This window comes from Myotis brandtii, unplaced genomic scaffold, assembly GCF_000412655.1.
Source record: "Myotis brandtii unplaced genomic scaffold, ASM41265v1 scaffold82, whole genome shotgun sequence".
Lineage (NCBI taxonomy): Eukaryota > Metazoa > Chordata > Mammalia > Chiroptera > Vespertilionidae > Myotis > Myotis brandtii.
This window is the reverse complement of record NW_005371324.1, coordinates 4351238-4357329: the sequence shown is the minus strand read 5'-3', so window position 1 is coordinate 4357329 and position 6092 is coordinate 4351238. Positions and strand designations below refer to the sequence as shown.

The 6092-nt window shown below is 41.1% G+C and overlaps 1 pseudogene; it reads right to left on the bottom strand.

The window, feature by feature from the left end:
- Positions 1-2003: 2003 nt before the first annotated feature.
- Positions 2004-2478, bottom strand: LOC102245994 (annotated as a pseudogene).
- Between the last annotated feature and the right edge of the window lie 3614 nt (positions 2479-6092).

Genomic DNA, 6092 nt, shown 5'->3' with positions numbered 1-6092 from the left:
AGCTGTTCTCTGATAAGTAAAAGGGATATTTATGCCTGTTATTATTTTTGTGTTTTTTCTATTGTACTGCTTATCAAATTATGTACAATAAAATATCAGTGCACAATAGAATTTCTGATTAATAAGAACAAAGTTTACTTTCAGAGGTTCTTATAACCTAGGCCAGTGATTTTTAACCTTTTTCATCTCGTGGCACACATAAACTAATTAGTAAAATTCTGACATACAAAAATAGATTCAATTTTTATTAATTCACACTGGATGGCTATTTTGTTGGCTGTTGTCATTATTTTTATTTGACAATCTAAGGGAAAAGCGGTCAGATGTTGCATTTTAAAAAAAATTCTCATGGCACATGGGTTGAAAATCCCTGAGTAGGCCATAAAGCTAAGCCTTTTGCCTGGCCAGATTATACAATCATTCATTTACCTTTTGTGAACTCTTGTTACAATTACAGTTAAGTATCTATGTTGCTACTTATATAAGCTCTTTCTTCCGTATTTGACTGTGGGTTGCCTGAAGAACTTTCTGTCATGTTCACCACCATATTTTGCATACCAGTATGATTATAGGCCCTGGCACACAGTAGGCCTCATAAATACTATTGTTAACATTGGGTAAACAAATGATATCACTAGTCACCTGAGATAAGTTCACAGTGATAGCTGAGCAATGAATTTAGCAAAGGTTTCTTGGCAGTTAAGGTCCAAGTTAAACATATTGGGCTTTTGTTCTAACTAAAAATAGCATGCACATGAAAAGATAATTTTCCTCGAACAGAACTCAGAGACACCAAGTAGCAGAAATAACCACATATGTGTTTTTGTAGAACAACCAAAAGCTATTCAGATGATTTATTTCACAAAATTCCCCAAAAGTTAATATGACATTTAACTAACAGGAAATTATTTTATAGATAGCAGACTGCATGGCCAAAGTACACTGATATCAGTTAACCAAGACAAAATATAGTTTGGTGTTTAATTGTTCAAATTTTGGAGTCAGAAAAATCTGGGTTTGTGTGCTGGCTATACCCTATAGAAGCTGGTGATCTGGGCAATTTAGTCATTCTCTCTGAGCCTCAGCTTTTAATCTGTACAATGTAACACTAATCTCTATGCATCAATGTGCTGCATAATGGCTACCAAGGCCTTCGACATCAACCAACCAATTGATCTGACTGTTTCTTAGGACAACTTTTGCTACCAGAAGTGGTGAGGTCAACAATAAGGAGTGCTCATCTCCCTGTTTTTTAATAGCAGAAAAGCATTTACTCTAATCACCTTTTAGTCATTAAAATTAAATGTATCTATGACATAGTTTTATCCCTAGCTGAATTCTCAGGGTGATGGACTAAAGCATTCAAGTGATAATCAAGGGATAACTGTTTCTGAAACTTGCAAAAAAGCTGACATAGTTTGATCTACAATTTTGGGGTCAGAGCAGATCACACCTTGACTCCATCTAGGCTTTACCTACATGGCTCATTAGAGTAAATAGCTAATCAATTTTATTTCCTATCCTGCAATTAGGACAGGAAATTAAATATTCTAATTCCTAGAGATTTCTCTAGGGTTTTTCTTTAGATGTAAATGATGGATTAGATTATTAGAGTTGAAGCTATCTTATTCAGTGGCCGCCAGCCATATATGGCTACCTAAATTGAAACTAATTAAAATTTAATTTAAGTGTCAGTTTCTCAATCACAATAGTCATATTTCAACACGTGGCTAATGGCTACCAACCATACTGAACAGCGCAGATCCAGAACGTTTCAATCACTGCAGAAAGTTGGATTGGACTGTACTGTTTGGGAAGGACTAAAATTACTAGCTGTCAATTGGGATGGTTCCTCAACCTTACAAAACACCGAGATCATTCTAAGGTGGTAGTATTGAGGGAAGTAATTTGTCCAACTATCAGAGGAAATTTATACTTTTGTAATTCCTCTTGTAAATGTCATCCCGTAAAGTAATTCTGTCCTGTCAGCTAAGAACTGTTTCTTTTTTTTTCATTTTAAGTTTTTAATGAAAGTTGTATATAATATTACTTTATTCCCGCATCTTCTCAATTGTTCCTTCCTTGTATTTTCCCTTTTCCTTTTCTACTTGGAGAGATTTAGCTTTACGTTCATGGATCTTTTTGTGGTCTTTGTCCAGCTGTAGTCTAGTGATAACCACCTTGCTGGGGTGAATGCCCACATGAACAGTTGTCCCATTAGCTTTCTCCCGTTGCACTCGTTCAATGTAGATGACATATTTCTTCCTGTAAACCTGGACTACTTTGCTGCCTTTTGTAATGTCCTCAAACAACCTGAACTTCATCATCCTGTAGGATGGGCATGGACCGAACATTGTACTTCTGTCTCAGCTCTTTGGAAAGAGAAGACACAACCTTCCTTCGAATGTGGGAAGGTGCATTGAGATGCCTTTTACAGTTCTTGCTCCGGTCAGAGGTCACAAAGGGATTGAACTTCATTTTGACCGATGCTGCTTCTACGATGGCTGCAAAAGGGAAGAGGAAGAACAGTTTCTCGTTTCAGAAACAATGCTGTGTTACCAGGGTGCCCACCACGCACAGGTTTTCTCATTAAACCTACACAATAATACCTGCCATGAGGGAGTATTATTATTTTCAAAATGCAGATGAGTAAAGCTCAAGTATGAATTTACTTGTCCCAAATCATTTGGTTAGCAAGGGGATGATAGGAATGTAACCCTATGTTGTCCAACTCCAAAGCCCTATGCACTGTTCACCATCCTCTACAGCTTTTCTGTTAGAGAAAATCATAATAGTGCTTCCTGAATATGAGCCACTTTAGATTATTGACCCAGTCTCTCACACTTTGTAACTGTGTGACCTTGAGCAAACAATTTAACATCTTTTTTGTTTTTATTAATCCTCACTTGAGGATATTGTCCCATTGATTTTTAGAGAGAGTGGAAAAGAGAGGGAAAGACAGAGAGAAATATCGATGTGAGAGAAACATATCGATTGGTTGCCTCCTACACATGCCCCAAATTAGGGCCCAGACAGGGAAGAAGCCTGCAACTGAGGTACGTGCCCTTGACCAGAATCAAACCCAGGATCCTTCGGTCCTCAGGCTAGCACAATTTAACGTCTTTTGCTTCAGTTTACTCATTTGTAAAATGAGAATAGCAATAGTAGCTACCTTAAAGAGTTGTAGAAATTCAGTAAGCATACGTGAAACATTTGGTACTGTGCCTGGTACATGATAAGAGCTCAATAAATGTTTGCAATTATTCTCAATTTCAGTGTTTTTAAAAAAGATTGAGAAAGTAGTTTCAGTGGCTAATTATTTGTAACTAGGTCTGGAAACTCTTTTTAAGTATATATATTTTTAATTGATTTCAGAGAAGAAAGGAGAGAGAGATTGAAACATCAATGATGAGAAAGAATCATTGATTGGCTGCCTCCTGCACGCCCCCTACTGGGGATCAAGCCCACAACCTGAGCATGTGCCCTTGACCGGAATCGAACCTGGGACTTTTTAGTCTGTAGGCAGATGCTCTATCCACTGAGCCAAACTGGCTAGGGCTGGAAACTCTTTTTAAATGATATGTGTTTTTTAAGATATCGAGCAAAGAGATTGAATGACCAAGCCTTCCCTCATCTCCAACCTTGAAAGATGGCTGGCTTGCCCAGCCGGCATGGCTCAGTGGTTGAGTGTTGACCTATGACTAAGGAGGTAATGGTTCCATTCCCAGTCAGGGCACATGCCCAGGTTGCGGACTCAATTCCCAGGGGCAGCCGATCTGTGATTCTCTCTCGTCATTGATGTTTCTATCTCTCTATCCCTCTCCCTTCCTCTCAGAAATCAATTTTTTAAAAAATGAAAAAAAAAAGATGGCTGGCTTCAGCCAGTTTACTGAGGTATTGCAAAAGGAGAAGCTTCTTCAAAAGGCCCGAGGACAATAACAAAACATCCTCTGAGCTCAGGAGATTTATCCAAAGCCTAGACAATCTGTTTTCACTTAACTTTCCTTTTGGAGAATGCAAGAAAAGGACAGAGGAATGGGAACTTTGGGTAGAAAGAATATTATCAAATAAGGGGCCAGGTGCTGTCAAATGCAGGCCTTACATAGGGTCATTAATTTTGCAGTTCTGAATTTCAAAGGACTCTAGAGGAGCCTTTCTCATTGGCTCCTGGGAGACAAGATTCAGAACTCATAAACAGGGAACTGGATGGGTTTTCAGGGCAATATATTTCATGAACTGGGGAAGAGAAGAGTGTCAAAGCTGAGCTCCCCTTTAGCACTCAGGACAGAAGACTGTGCACTTTATACCTAGAAAGAAGGCTGAAACAAGCTATGCCTGCTAGTGCACAGTTCTAACAGCGATGACCTCATACATATTAGATTCACACCGAGAGAGAGAGAGAGAGAGAGAGAGAGAGAGAGAGAGAGAGAGAGAGAATAGCAATAGCCCAAGCCTCAAGCCTCAAAGAAGAAAGAAGAGGGTTCTGAATCATTCCCTTAATTAGAAGTAGACAACAAATCAAGTTTCAATAGCAGGAAAACAAGCAACCAAACACACACACACACACACACACACTCCCAAAACATATACAACAAAATAAATACCTGAGTCTCTCCTTTCCTTCTCCTTGGATGTACTGCAGCAGTGACCATCTGGAGTCTATTACACTGGGGGGAAATGGGAGGTGGGCTTCAGTGAAACAGGAATTTTTAGGGGTGAAAAAGATAGGTTTTAGGAAAAATTAGAAATTTTAGAAATGAGGGGGACCATGGAAGAACCACAGGGCTGCAGAGGAGCAGAAGGTATATTTCCATAGAATAGGGAAGCTGAAAAGCTGCAACAGGTACACGTCCATAGAATGAGGGAGCTGGGAACAACAAAAGGTCTATATTTACAAAATAAAGGGAAGGAAGCCCTTCATCCAGAAGGAGAAGAAGAAAGCCCGAAGGGAATAGAAAACAATAAGGAGGGAGGGGGTTGGGGGGAGAACCTCACATGTCCCATGTGAAGTTCAACCTTTGAGCCCAGGAGTTACTATAGTAACCAGTCTAAGGGAATAGTGACCAATCAGAGGGGATATCAAGGCACAAAGATTTGCAGCCTTTATAAGCCAAAGGGAAAAGGAAGTCAGTGGGACTCTTCCCCCTTCCCACGTGGGAGTCTGTACTTGTTCTTCAATAAATTTCCACCCTTTGCTATACCACCTTCTGTCCGTGGATTCATTCTTCGATTCCCACAGACAAGAGCCCAGGAACCAGTCTGCCCAGGGGAACACCGCGTATTCCAGTCCAAAGATTCCATTTCATCAGCATGATAGAAATGGTATCACCTCTCACAGGAGGCCAGTGGAGGAGAGGGAGAATTTCAGAAAGTGGGACTCTTTTGGAAAATCTAAAGCATTTTCACATAGGGCTCGTCCTCATCATACCATCCCTTCTGCAGACCTAGGTGTTCAGGCAGAAGGACAGAGAGACAGGATCAACAGCACCATCCAAGAGCAAAGGAACCATCTGTTATGACACAGTTGGATTTAATTTATTATGTCAGGATGTAGGAACAAAAAAACAAACTACATTTCCTCCTTGTGGCCTTTCCAGTTTTCTCCAAAATTGCTATTATCTTTAAAAAATTAAGAGTATTTCTACTTCTTTCTCTCTAAATTGACCAGTATCCTATATAATAAAGAGGAAATATGCAAATTAACCCTCACACCCTCACAAGATGGCTGCCTACAACCAGGCCGGCAGGGGAGTTAGTGAGGGATGACCAAACGACTGAACAGCAGGCTGCGTGGGGTGACCAGGCCAGCGGGGGGGCCGTGAGGGGCGACCAGGCTGGTGGGGGGGAGCAGTTGGGGGCGACCAGGCTGGCAGGGGGGCAGTAAAGTGTGACCAGGCCAGCAGTGGGTACAGTTAGGAGTGACCAGGCTTGCAGAGAGGGGGCAGTTGGGAGCAAACTGGCCAGCAGCAGAGGGCAGTTAGGGGAGATCAGGCTGGCAGGGGGGGCAGTTAGAGGCGATCAGGCTGGCATGCAGAGGCAGTGAGGGGTGACCAGGCAGACAGGCAGGTGAGCAATTAGGAGCCAGCGGTCCA